This window comes from Corvus cornix, chromosome 4A (genome assembly GCF_000738735.6).
Source record: "Corvus cornix cornix isolate S_Up_H32 chromosome 4A, ASM73873v5, whole genome shotgun sequence".
Lineage (NCBI taxonomy): Eukaryota > Metazoa > Chordata > Aves > Passeriformes > Corvidae > Corvus > Corvus cornix.
Genome location: NC_047058.1, coordinates 6,056,828 through 6,071,024, shown reverse-complemented (window position 1 = coordinate 6,071,024; position 14,197 = coordinate 6,056,828). Strand labels below are relative to the sequence as shown.

General features: G+C 39.0%; 1 protein-coding gene across 2 annotated transcripts in view; it reads left to right on the top strand.

The window, feature by feature from the left end:
* Positions 1–14,197, top strand: part of PCDH11X (protocadherin 11 X-linked) — a 438,889-nt gene that overhangs the window by 91,068 nt on the left and 333,624 nt on the right. The gene's annotated exons all lie outside the window — the stretch shown is intronic.

Sequence of the window (14,197 nt, the reverse complement as noted above, 5' to 3'; positions counted from 1 at the left end):
GCAGCTCTTTAGCAGCAAACCAATCAGTTGGGTTCTCACTCACTTTGATGTGTGAGTTGAAATTTAATACAGAAAAGAAAAGACCTTTTGGGAAATCATATTAATGGAGGTTCATTTCCATTATGTCCAGTTTTCTTTCATTATTGGATACTTGTAGGGATAGGTCTTTTCCCCAGAGTGCCCTTCTCTAGATCACTGTGTTGTGTGTGTGCTTCTTCCAGTGCCTTGAAATCAGTGTGATATTCTGCTACTGCTTTCTCCTATCTTATCTTGCTGCATTAATTTTAGCTGTGAAATTTCATAGGATAAAATTTTAGGATCATTTGTCCCTCACTGTGCTTTGACACACTGTATTTCTCTGTTCAGTGGCAAAAGGTTGCCATTGCTTTCCAGGATATGATTCATTTGGAGCTTTATATGCAACTGAAGATCTTTGCATGATCTCAAGTGCTGAACAACAACCAAAAAGTGAAGTATTTTAGTAAATTGCTGGAGTTAATGACCCTTATAATGATCGAGGGTCATTATCTGCTTTTAGCTCACTCTATTACCTACTTCTACTGACTCAAAGCACTGGAACTTGATTATCATAGTGAATGAGTGCTCGTGTTTTACAGTGGAATCAGAGGCAACTGCACTGCTCAGGAGTTGAAGCTGCTGAGTGCCACTGGTGGAGTATGAGGTCATTCCTGTTTTTCAGAAATTCTTACTTTTGCTCATGCCTAAGATGGGCTTTTCAAACTGCACAGGCAAACTCTGCTCGCAGTGCTGGAGTTAACCACTGACTTCTGGGGAAGCACAGTAAGGTCAATGCACAAAGCTCTACAAAACTCCATTTATCTGGTTTTCATTGCAGGCTATCATTAAGAAGGCAGCCAGTATGAAACAGGGGTTTAGCTGGGAATGCATGTGTCATTGAAACGGCTGGAGTTACAGATGACTCCATTACTGTCACTCTTTTATCTAATGCCATATTGATTTATTTTCAAATTACTTAATTTTTCAGTGTTCTGTGTAGGTTAGAGATCCATCTTTTCAGCCAATGCCAAACTGGTATGGACTACACTGAGAATTATACCTTTTATGACATTATATCAAATCAGGTAATTCCGTGTGTCTGTATAATGAAGTGTTACATTAAGCTAAACTGAGCATTATGTCAAATTAAACTGTGGCTTAATTCTCAGATTTGAAGCAGAAGTTACTTTGGTTTTGAGTAATCAGAGAGATGTGTGTGTACACATATTTATTTCGCTAGTTGTCTACAGATGTCTACAGAAGAAAAAATATTTAAATATTTAGAAGAATTTAAGTGTTGATGACTGATGAAGGCCTGTGTTTAGAGCCATTCAAATTAAGGCTTCTCTTTGCTGATCCACTGCTACTCGCATCTGCTCACTGGGGTTTCTTTCACGGGGTTAAGCTAGGACTGGATGAATCTAAGTTGAAACAAGACCACTCTGGTTGATAGGACAGTGGTTTGATCAGAGTGAGATGTAATGGATCAATTACCTTGCTAATTGGAGAGGGACAGAATTGTCAGCTCAGGAATGATGATCTGAACCCTCTTTTTAGGAAAGGGAGATTGCTGTGAAGCAGTGGAAGGGAAGGAGAAGTCTTCCATTTCAGCAGTAGATGTTGTAATGTATAGATCTTTGAACAGTAAAGACACATGATTAATGTGTTGCTAAAGTCTGCTGGTCATCCTCACCAGTCATCCTGAGAAAGGGCAGGTGGGAACTAATGAATATTTTGTGGGGAATCTTCAATTTAAGTGAAATGAAATGTTGCTCAAGCAAACAGAGGGGACAGGGACTCACTCAAGACAGTGTCCCTTATATATACTGGAAAAATGGGAAATCAAGATGTAGATTCAGTGAATTAGGAGACAGCTGTGATATGATAATTCTTGATCTGTATTTGAGGAGAACTCCTGTGTTGCCTTCCTGAAGCAGTTGCTTCACACTGCCCTGCATCCCTTTTCACTTTGGAGGCCAACATGTGAGGAGGCTGTGCTTGGATCGTGTTGAATACAGCAGGAGACTTGTACTGACCAGCAGATCTGTTCACCTGCAATTTTGTAGATAAACATAGAACAACATTCACTTGTGGTACAATTTGTTGGGTCTCATCCCAAAATTTGCTGGAAAAAAAAAGAATTTTTTATTGAGACAGTTAACCAACCTATTCAGAGTAGAACCTAATGAGAGTTTGTTTGGAATCCCTGCAGTCAGATAAACACAGTCACAGATTTTCATACTTCAGACGACAAAGGAACTCACCATTTGGAAATCACCTGTATTAATTTGACTACATCTAGAACAAAAGTTGGGGCTTAGTAGTCTTCAGTCTCTATTAGCTACATTCCCAGAACAAGGACACGGCGAGCCTTTTGGAAAAAAAAAAAAAAAAAAAATCAGTGATTACTATTGTGAATTATTGACCACTTGTTCCACATATTAGGGGCTATTAACCTTGTTATCCATTATTTAAAGGAACTATATCACTTCACAAAACTGAGTATTCTTAGGTGGCCAGCAAAGAGATTTTATTAAGTTGAAACAATTTTCTTTAATTATCCTTCAACAATTCACAGTCTAAGAACAATTGCCCTTTTAGCAAAATGAATATAATGAACCACTCCAGAGAGCTCAGGGTTTGTGCTGCACAGGAATCCATGTGTGTTGGTGTTAAGTAGCAGGAGAATTTTCACACCAGATGGGACCCATTAATTAGAGGGGAACCAAGAACAGGGAGCAGAAAGGATCTGAGAGTGGATTAGGGATGTCCTGATTCAGCGTGCCTAAAGAGAAGCATCTCAGCTGTGCAGTGTAAATGATGCTCCATGGGAAGGGTTTCACTAGGATCTCTGTTTTGGTGTGACTTGGAAGAAGAAATGGCAACTGGAGAATGGTCAGGATATCCTTGTGTAGCATGTTTTATCATACAGACATTCAAAACAGGCTTTGTCTCCCTGGGAAGAAAAGTTTATAAGGTATTTGTTATATAATGACATTCTGCACCAGGCAGAGGCATCTGGAGCCTCTTCAGTGAACAGAAGGGGGGAAAAGAAAAACCTGTATGACTAGGAAAGTAAGGATGAGTTTTAAGTTTTGAAGAATCTATGATAAATTCTATTAAAAAAAAAAGGACAGAATTCTGAGATCTCATAATCATAAATCATACTGAAATCCAACTGAATATTTAAAATAAAAATTCCCCCCCAAATTTTTAGGCTTGGTATTTCTTGAATTAGCATTTAGAATGAAATAGCAACAGAAAAAGAACAGAATCTGAATCTGTTTGTCTTCCTGTTCTCTAAAGATTTCATACTCTTACAGATAATAGAAATGCCTGTGAAGCAGTAACATGGCCACTCGACTCTGAACGATGCCAGATAAAAGTCTAATTCTTTATTCAGAGAAGTCCATCACTTTCATTTCCAGTCTTACTTGCTCTTATTGTCAGATAGTGTCTGTCATATTTCCATAATTAAGATAGATCTGTAGGGTTCACTCTCACTGAGTGATGCTCTCTAAGTTCTGGTTCTCTCTACCTGCTTATAAAATAAAGATGATGAATAGATACCATCCATGTATTTATAAGATGTACACTGTGGCAACTGGATAGATTTATCTTTGTCTTTGTTTTTATTTCAGGAGGTTCATCCTCTCCTGTTCTGGTAGCATGAGTAGCATGTGTGCAATTCAGTTTGAGGTTTTAAAATCTGGGAAAACTGTACCTATAGGCAGAATTAAAAACCTTAATTAAAAGTAGGAGTGAAAAAGCCCTTTTTTTGTGTATAGTCACACAAAATCAAGAATATCAGAGCGATCTTTTAAAGTCACATCTCAGTGATGTCACAGTAATTTCTGAGAGCAAACTCTGCAAGTGCTAAAGCATGACAGAAAGCTGGTTGTGAGCCTTCAGCTATGAACTCCAGAAACACAGGATGTCTCAGAATACATTGCATTTTGACAACAGACAAACTCTGCTTCCATTACATCCCCTGATCCCAGCCTTTCACCCAGCTCGGTGCCTGAGGCAGAGCCAAACTCGTGTTTTGGGCAAAGTGAAGAATGGTTTGGCATTCTGTCAGATATCTTTAAGTGCTGGAGTTTCCTGTCTTATATATTTTGTACTCTCATAGGTGAGGACTTTTGTTATTCCACATCTTAAAACACATTTAAGTTAGAAAAAAATAAGTGTAAAAGCATCACCTTTTTTGCATGGCATTCAACAGGCTATGACATCACAGCCATTCCTAAATACAGATGAAAAAATCAAATCTGTGTCTGATCTACTTGTTCAGTGGTTACTGCAAGTTTCTTTCACTGCATTCATCAGAACATGGGGAATGCATGATTGGAATGATGGCCTGAAATGATCCACCAGCATAAATTAACACAGCTGAGCAGTTCTTTTAATTCAAAGTGAGTAGCAGTGTAGTGACATTACACAGTGATTACAAAAGTGGGAACATCTCTTAGACTGGCCTTGTATTCTGCCAAGCCAGGAAAATATATCTAAGCCACTCAAGTGAGAAATCTCTAGATCACTTTTTGTTTCAGCTGTGAAGAAAAGAACAGTTCAGCTGCACACAGAGCAAATTCCCCTCTGCCCCTCCATGGCTCCCATGCAGATCAGGCTGACATGCACTGCAGTTGTTCAGGCTCTGCTCTCTGTCTCTTAGTGGCAGCGTAGCTGAAGCCTTTTGGTACTTGCAAAAATGTTTGCTGGGTTAGGACACCTCATAAATTCTTTGCCAGCACTTGTTCTCCAAAATAAGATCTCTGCTCTGTGTCTGACAGCCTCAGTCTTAAGGATGCTGCCTTGGGGTATGTGGTACAAAGTACATGGCTGGGACTGGACCAGTGGTCCTTGCTCAAATTCCCATGAAGTTCGGTGGCTTTGTTAATGTGCAAACAGCATTTTAAAGATGAGTCATGATAGCTGACATCATCTATTATTGGCATTTATATGAGGAAATATATTCTGTTGTATATATTTGTTTCCACAAAAATCATCTGAAAAGTTTCAAAATGCTGAATAAATATAAGTTATGAAAACATAGACCTAACCTGGCATGGTGTCAACAATACCAAATTTACCAAAAGAATGCTGGGATTTAGCTACATTCAGAAATGAGTAGCATACTTGGTCATGATATCTGTAGCCTAGAAAATATCCTTTGGAATTTATCCCCCGATGGCAGGAAAATAATAAATAAAGTGATTGTGTTCTGTACCAAGTTTGAAAGTAAACTAATGGAGTTTTAATGATCTCACTAAAACTAGAAAACTGCTGGTTTTTCTGTCCAAGTGGGTCATTCAACCAAACCTTGACTGGGCAGAGGAATTAATCATGTGTTTTCTGACTTTGAAACCAGTGTCCATATCAGTTTTAGCTTGCATTTTGTGTAGCTGTCTGAATTTTGTGAACACATTTTCCCATAGCAGTTGTTGAGACATCCTCAATTAAGCATGTAAGTGTAATGTGCATGTCATCCAGTGGCTGAGAAAGAAAGGGAGAAAGACATTTTTGCAACCATAAATCAATAAATTCAAAGATATTGACTCTGTACATTCTGTAAATTTGCTTTCCTGTTACCACTGCCTGTTGCCACTGCTTAGACAACGAACGGAGCTTAATGCACAACATGAAGAAGATTCCAAATGTTTTTCTGGTGCTGTTTGTTCCAAAGCAGGAGTCAGAATCGCCCCTGCAAGCTTTCTTCGTGGCCAGAAATGAAGACTGTGCAGTGTGGTTTCATATTTTAGCAGTGGCAGACACACCTTGCAATTGATTCAAGTTAGATGCATAAAAAATGGCAATGACACGGCCACCCACAGGTGAATTAGGGAGAAGCTTTTGTTTATAGAAATAAAGCACATTTTCAGTCAAACATGCAGTGTGTTATGCTGCTCATACAGAATAAGTTTTCTTACCTGTAAGCACTGACATAACAGGACTGAGTTATAGACTGTAGTATGGCACAATTAGATGTGTTTCTACCACTTTTTAGAACAGTGGAACTGCACTCTAAATTTAATTTAACTGCAAAATTTCTCCCTCAGCACAACTACACTGCCTCAATCTCTCTCAGACATTTAATGCTTTGTTCTTGTCAGAAGAATTTCCGTAAGAACATAATGCCTCAGCACCATAACTTCCTTTAAATGTGAAGACAAAAAAAAAAAAAAGAAAAAAGGTTTTCTTGTATTTTCCCCATAATGGATTGCAGAAATCTCCTTGGCTTACCCTGCATTCCTTCCTCAGGCTAAGTTCCCATGGAAGTGTGACTTTGATAGAAGTCATGAATGAAGAGGACCCATTGTGATTAGACAGGTATTTTGAAAAAGCTTTAGGAATGACAAACTGCACAGTTGCAGTGTTGCTATTTTATTTTATATTTTAAAAAGACCAATGACATTTGGGATCTTCTAAAAGAGCAAAATGGATAATAAGAAGTATGTTCTTTCAGTTTCCATGAAGGCACTTTTTTGTCAACTTCTGTCATGCTCCAAAAAGTGCAAAATATTTTGTAGAAAGTAAATGAAAACTTCTACAAGGAGAAGCTTTTTTTGTCAGTGTAATGTAAGATGAAGTCTTCGGAGAATTCGCGGGATATACAGTGGTTTAAAGATTAAAAAGCCAGCAACATTACAAACAAGAGAAAGGTCTGATGGGGCCATCATGCACGCAGACATTGAATAATTCAGTGTTTTGCTGTGGATGTCACCTGCAGAGCTCACATAGTTGAACAAAGTGCACAATCATGGCTTGCTGAACCATGCTAATAGCCCAGATTATGAAAGGCCAATATTAATAATAATTAGCAAGCACCACTCAGAGCTTAGGGCTCTTGTGATGAGTTCAGCTGGTAGAAGGAAGAATGAACTCCAAGGTTGTTGGCCCACTCAGCCTGAGCTGGGCATCCTTCACCAGAGCCTGTGTCAGGCTTGGAAACCCAAATCAGACAATACCTTTATTTTCCTTTGTATGATAATTGGTTTTGTCTGTGGAGCATGAGATGGAGAACAATAATTAGCAGCTGGGAGCGTGACTTGGCACTACGCAGCCGCTGGATCAGTGGTTAGGAGTGACAATGAGTCTCCCTGGGAATCATGTCCAGGGTGTCAGTGCTGGCTGCACCACAAAGGAGCCCCACAAGGAGACCGATAGGAAATAAAAAGCATGCAATTAGGAAATAGAAAAGAGAAAATTACTTTGAAACTCAGTAGGGGTGCAGGGCAATCTTCTGCTCAGAAGCAGATGAAAACTGCCTCGGTCAGAGTGGAGTGGCCCAAGTTCCACGCAGCACTGCGGATAATGAGTGCACCGCCAGCCAGTCTGTCAGTGCAAACCCCGCTACTCAAAGAGTCACAACTGCCAAGGACAGTTTGACTCATCTGATGACAGTGCTGAACCCATGTCACTTAGAGGCAATCAACAAATTAAGTTTGAAATCTCCAAAAGATTATCTCAATTTAAAGACGACGTTGGAATCAATAGGCTTCTGGATCTTCTAGGAAAAGAGGGATGTAGGTTGATTCAAGTTTACAAGCTTTAGACAATGGTCTGTTAAAGCAATTACAGTCACACACCAGGCTGGTTGGAAATCAATATCTGCAAATGTGAGATATTTGCAATTTTTTTGGCACAAACCTATTTGAAATAAACTAATCATTTTCCCTCTCCAGGCTTTGAGTTACTGATGTTTAAAATCCACTTTATATTCTACATTCAGGATTCTTAGAATCAGGTAATAATATTACAAATAGTCTGGGGAAAAAATGAATACCAGACCTTGTTTAAAATTACCGTCATGAACACCATTAGAAAGAACTTGAATGTTCTGTGAAATGAACTTGATTTACTGTCACTTGTCTCTCCTTTGCTTTCAGGTAGATTTGAAGTGCATCAGTACTTCGATGCCAGCTTTTTGTAGATTTACTTAGCCACCCTTTCAACAATCTTGATGGACTATTTTGATTCTTTTAGTCCTTTCTCCAAGTAATTTTAAAGAAACACTAATTAAAGCTTTTCTATTGAATAATACATGTGCTTCACCCTCCAAAGTTTAGCTTAAGGGACTCACATTGACAAAAATACATTATATTCCTTTCACTTAATTTCATTAGTGGGACTTCTTTGGCTTTTTGGGAACATACAGATTTTCCTCCAGAGCATGTTAGAGCACAGAATGATTAGCAGAGCATTAGGAGTAACCACAGCCCAGGAACAATGTCAGTTAGCCCTATGGCAGTATGTGTGTTCCAGGGCAATTTGTAGATGTTCTGTTCAATGGTGTATAAAATAGGGATGCACTCATTGTACTTGAGGCATTTTCTCTAGAACTCCAGCCAAGTCTGATACGCTAAATAATCCAGACTTACATTTTCCCGATTTACCTAGTGATGTATTTTATGTGTTGTGTTAATAACAGAAGTCCCCTTAAAATCCGTATTTTCTTTTGGCATGCAAACCTAGGGAAGGTGGTGTTTATGCTGCTAAAAATCAAAAGAAGTTCTACTGAAATCAAGAGGGCTTTACTGGTGTAAAAATAGTTAGGGAAGGGAAGAATGATGCCCTGGTGAAACACTGAGAGGTGAGTGGGAAAGCATTGGTATTCTGCTGTGAGGAGAAGCTTCCTGCAATAATGAGTGCATAGCAGAGGCCAAGCAGAAAGCAATACATCTGGGTTCAACATCACATTCACCTTCTGTGGGCTGAGAGCACATGGGAACAAAAAGAAATACGAGCACTGATTTCAAATGTTTCTTGTTATCCTTTTATTTCTTTACTGCTTTCTCTCCCTTTCTGTCAGTTATCGGTGGTCATCATTTTAAAACCACTTGTAGTTCTGGGAACAGTTCGTACTCCTTTGTTAAAGCATTTGTGATTGCCCGTAAAACTTTCCAGGCTATCATTTTACTTAATATAAGCCAGTCTCATTCTCTTTCAGGCTACTAGATGCATTTTTCTTTTTCATCAGCCAGTCAAGTTGCATGGCTGTGCTGTATGGGTGAAGTTTTGAATTAATGTTCTGAATTAAACTGCACTTATTCTCATTTTAGGACAGCTCTTGCTCAACCTTGGTGGTGCATATCTATTCATATGGAGGCAATTTGCTAACACTGATAGAAATTGATAGATATGTGCTTTTATTAATGGAATTAATTTTTTTAAGTGCCAGGTCTAATAAAGTGACATATACAAAAAGCATCTGGGCTACCGGTTTCAATGTTTGTTCTATAAAAATTCACATTACACACATATGAACTAGCAAGAATGCGGGTTCTACTCAAACAGCAAAGAACTGCCCTGGTAAATAAATTTTCAGTTTAAAATGTTAATAAAAAGTAGTTGATAAACTAAAATGGAAAACTGACTGAAATTCTGCCGCTGCTGAGCTGCTTCCCTTCACTGAGTATCTGCAGTTACAACTGTTATTTTACAGATTTGAAAATACGACTTCAAAACCTTTACAGTAGTGTCAAGACTTCTCTCACTAGGTCACCCACTCCTCCTCCTCCTGGTTCTCTGATCATTTCTGTGTTTTGTTACCCAACAAAATTTCATCTCCTCTTCTATCCCCTGCTACGCCTTCAGTCCATTTCCATCATTGCCCTGTCCTTACTTCCTTTTCTGTCTCCCTGTAGATAAAGTATCTGAATATGATGAGTTTAAAGGCCATCACGATACTGATGGTTCACAATTCCACATCCTGGCTCTCCATCACATATCTCCTGTAGGCAGAGAACTGAAATGCAGCAGTCAGAATTGTCCTGCTGATGGTTTTTCCCAAGCCCTGACTGCTTTAGGCTTTCTCTGTGTTGCATCCAACTTCTCAGCCTTTGGGGATGGGACACCATGAAGAGTGGAGCACAAACCCAAACAAACACCAGCTGACGCTTTGCCTCTAAAATAAGCATATGTAGCAGTACAGGCTGCTGGAGAGATGGGCTTTTCATATCAATGTGCAAGCAGAGCTAGTGTGGTTTGTTTTTTTGTTTGGTTGGTTGGCTTTTTGTTGTTTGTTTGTTTTTATTTTATTTCAGGCTTGCACACAAGATTTAAAGGCCAGGCTACCTCTGTTCTGTGGTTGTTACCTGAGGAGTTGAGTGTGTGACCCTATACAGCAGCCAGTCAATGTTTCACAACAGCTCCCATTGTTCCTCACTGTCCTTCCAGACGAGGAATTTCTCCAACAGGAGAATTTTGTTTTTACCAATACTCTTTAGGATACAGCTTTCTGCCAGCATAACTAAAGGCTTCATTAACACAATTTAGCCACACATGCAACCTTGGGTTTGTCATTGCTTTTGTTATGGCCCAAAGCAAGTTTCTTTCCAGGTTGTGTTCTCTGTTTACCCTCAAGTGTCCATCTGCACTTTGTTTCTGGTTTTCTTCTGGTTTCATCTTGTGGCTGCATTTTTAAGGCATCTCCTGTCAGCCTGGGGTTCACTCCACGAGCAGTGTTGTTAAAGTCTTCGACAGTTAGGGCTTCAAAAATAATGGTTTCTTAAAAGCATATTTATTTATAGGTATCTAATAATTTTTCAGCCATCTCATTAGTGATACCCAATTATGGCAGTGAGTTTTCAAAAGTGTTTTCTTTTTATTGGCTTGATTTTCTTAAGGTTACATCACCTATAAATAAACTGTTTCCCACCTGACACTCCATTCAGAAGCATTTTATATTTGACTCTTCCTCATATCCTTTGATGCCCACACATTTGCTGCTTGCTAAATCTTCATTGCGATTTTCTGAGGTTTTCCTCAATCTTGGATATTTTGCTCATCCATTTGTTTCAAATCTGAGAATATCCAGAAATGAAAAAATGACCTTTCACTTCTGAAACTGGGAATTATTATAATGTACTGTGCGGCAGATGTGTTATTTTAAAGACACATTGTTATAAATAATGGGTAGTACAGTTTGATAAAATTTCATTCTTTTCGTGCATATCAACTTGGACACACAGGACACTGGACACAGCAGAACTTTCAGATTTTTTAATGAAGTTTTTTCCCTATTTTTTCCCTCAAATTGTTCAAATTTGGAAAAAAAAAATAAAAAGTACTTGACTGCACAGAAATTCAAGATACATATTACATTATCTTACTTTCAGACAAGTTCTCACTTAAAATGTGAGGTTGACAGAAAAGATGAAGTCCAGAAGCAGAAATAACCTGCTGTTTATTTCACTTCTGTGCTGAACAGTGAACACTTTTCAGTTTGTTACTGAACCACAGACCCCCCTGGTCTTTTTCTTGCTTTGACACATTTGGATGATGAATTTACACTCGACTGGAAGGGGTTGATTTTGTCTGTGCATCATTTCCCTGTGCAGTGCTGTAACCTGCACCAGCACGGCCAGTTTACTTCGTGGGCTTGACCTCACAAGGGCATCTCCATTTCTTGCCTCATTATGGATGCAGGACAGCACATGGATATTTTAGCAGTTTTATTATTTATTGTTTTATTCCCAGAAGTTTCTTGCAGTACACACCACTGTATCTCTTCAGACTCTCGCTTCCTTTGCAGCCAGGTGTTGGTTGTTTTTTGAGAGAACCTTCTTGTTTAGTGTTCACTGAAACTATAGAATAATATTTTGACTTTTTAAAGGCAGAGGCTCAAAGTGAAAGGGTGCTACACAGACTCTGTCCAAATTTGAATGAGAGCAGTATGAGGGCATAGACAATATTACAGCTTTGCAAGAAAAAGAAGTATTTAAACATCTTATCAATCACTCTCCCTGGAATACACCTATTTAAAACTCTCTTTAATCAAAATCTCTTTAATCACTATCTTAGTTGTAGTAAACTTGAGTGAAATGTCTTTATTTAGTTGCCACAAAAGAAACTGTTAGACAAAAAATGCTGGCCATTGTAAACATATCACCTAAAAAGGGCTTTGTTTAATGGATTCCTGCCCTTGCTTTTCATTTTCACCAAAACCCATTCTCCTGTAGGATTAAAAATCAAAAGACCAACTGCAAAGCAGATGTTTCAGGATTAGAATGCTAAGTTTTTTGCTTCGTTTCTTGATTTAAAAAAAAAAGAAAAAGAACAGTAGATTATAATCAACATTGTTTATTTCACTGCTTCACTTCATAAATACGAGCGACTGGATTATGAGCTTGTCTGTGGATAATCAGAAAAGGCCAAGAATTGCCTGTTTTGAAAATCCTTTCCAACCGAGGGTAGGAATCTGTATCTAGCAAAGCTGACGGCAGCTCTTAATTCCTGATTAGTGCCAGGAGAAAAGCTGTAGCAATTAACTGACCAGAGAGTAATCAGAAAGCAGGGAGAGACAGAAACTTGGAATGCCTAATGGATAAACTCTGATGATTAGCCCGAGAGTGCAGAGCTTGTTGCAGTACTCGAAGGAAACAAAAGAGTAACACAGCTGGAAAACAGTTGAAGCAACTTGTTTATAATGATAACAAGAATTCTTGTGCTACTGGGATTGCCAATTCTCGATTCCAGAGGCCTTTGAATACTTCACCTTTAGCAAACATTTAACTGTGGCTCAGATTCACACCCAAGTGCTTCCCAATGTGGTGCCTTCTGCTTGTTTGCACTGCTCACCCCAGTGGAGAGCAGCAGAGTAAACCCAGAGGGGTCCTTTAAACCAGAACTGAGGTTTTTTCTACCTTTCTTCCAGGACTGACTCCTGTTCATAAACTGCAGGGGATAACAAAATATTTTGATTATTTTTCCCTTTGCATTGTCTGTGTTTGCTCATTCTTCCATGTGCCACGCAGGTTCCCAGCAGGCTGAATTTCCTAACTGTATGTGCCCTCAGTGCTGAGTGCCCTGGGCTGTTAACGCTGGCATCCCTGGTCTATCAATCATGGCTGGTACAAAAATAATTCATGACATCCTTAGAGTTGTTCCAAAATACGAATTTTTAATCCCTGAACTGGAAAAAAAAAACCAAAAAAACCCACAAACATTTGACAGCATCTCTAAAGAATGCATAGCATTTTAAGAAGAGGTTCCATTCACATCTGATAAGTGCTGTGTGTGGTTTGGTTGGTTGGTTTGCTTGGTTGGTTGGTTTGTTGAGTCAAATTCCACCTGCTCACAAAGTGTAGGAATGAAGGAAGTCGCAGCTAGGAAGCTTAGAGGTTTTACAGGAATTAGTTTGCAATGTGTCACAGGGTTTGTGGTTGTCAGGATTCAGGATCATTCAGTGCTGTCAGTTAATCTGGAATGCCACGAGTCACCAGGGCTCCTTCAGTATGTCGGGATACTTTACCTGACTTGATGTGTAATCTTTATTTTTTAATCTCTGACTCCATGACACACAAACCCAGTGGGTATCCTGAGATAAGCGATGCAGTAAAAAAATGGAATTGTGACCCAAATTGTTAAGAAACTTGGATATCTTTAATTAATCCCAAGCAGTGGTTTGCCAGCTTATAGAATTTCAAATGTTTTGCTGACTTATGCCTGCACTTTTCCCATTATTTAATTTCTTGATCTAGTTTGAAAAGATTCTGTTTTATTGCCGCTTTTTTTTTTTGGTGAGTCACAGGGACCCAGTGGCCTAGTGCTAGTCACACATTTATCTTCTTATGATGTGAAAGGAATGGTCATCAATGTGACCTTTCTCTTTTGCATAATCTTGAGCATTAACAGAAAATAATGCAGAATGAGTACTCTGAAATCTGCACTGTGAGTGTCGTGTCCTCCACAGTGTGCTCTCACAGAGAGACTAATTCTTTGTAATGGCTCTGGGGGTATATTTAGCTCGCTGTAATGTGGCACTCTTTCCTCTCCTTAAAAGTTGCATCATTTTCTTGGAACTAAATATAACACAGTGCAGATCTTCCCTGGAATGCTAATATGACTCACTCCTGGGTTTGTGAGCCTACCACTTTATAGTTATTGTATCTTCAGTGTATGTTAGTGGAAGTTGTTGGACGTTTTTGTACATTACTTGACCAGCTGCATTACCTCTCCAGAGTATGAATTTAAATTTCTGGCATTTCTGGTGTCTGGGATTCCAGGAGCAACAATTAGAGACCGTACTACCAGTCAGTCTAAGTTGTCTCCTTTCTGTGCTTAGTCATGACCATTTAAATCTCACTCTGCCTCTCGTTCTCTACCTTGTGAAAGTATTGCAGAAGTGTATTTCTTGCAGAAATGATTCAACAACCCAAGGTATGATAGAGACCTG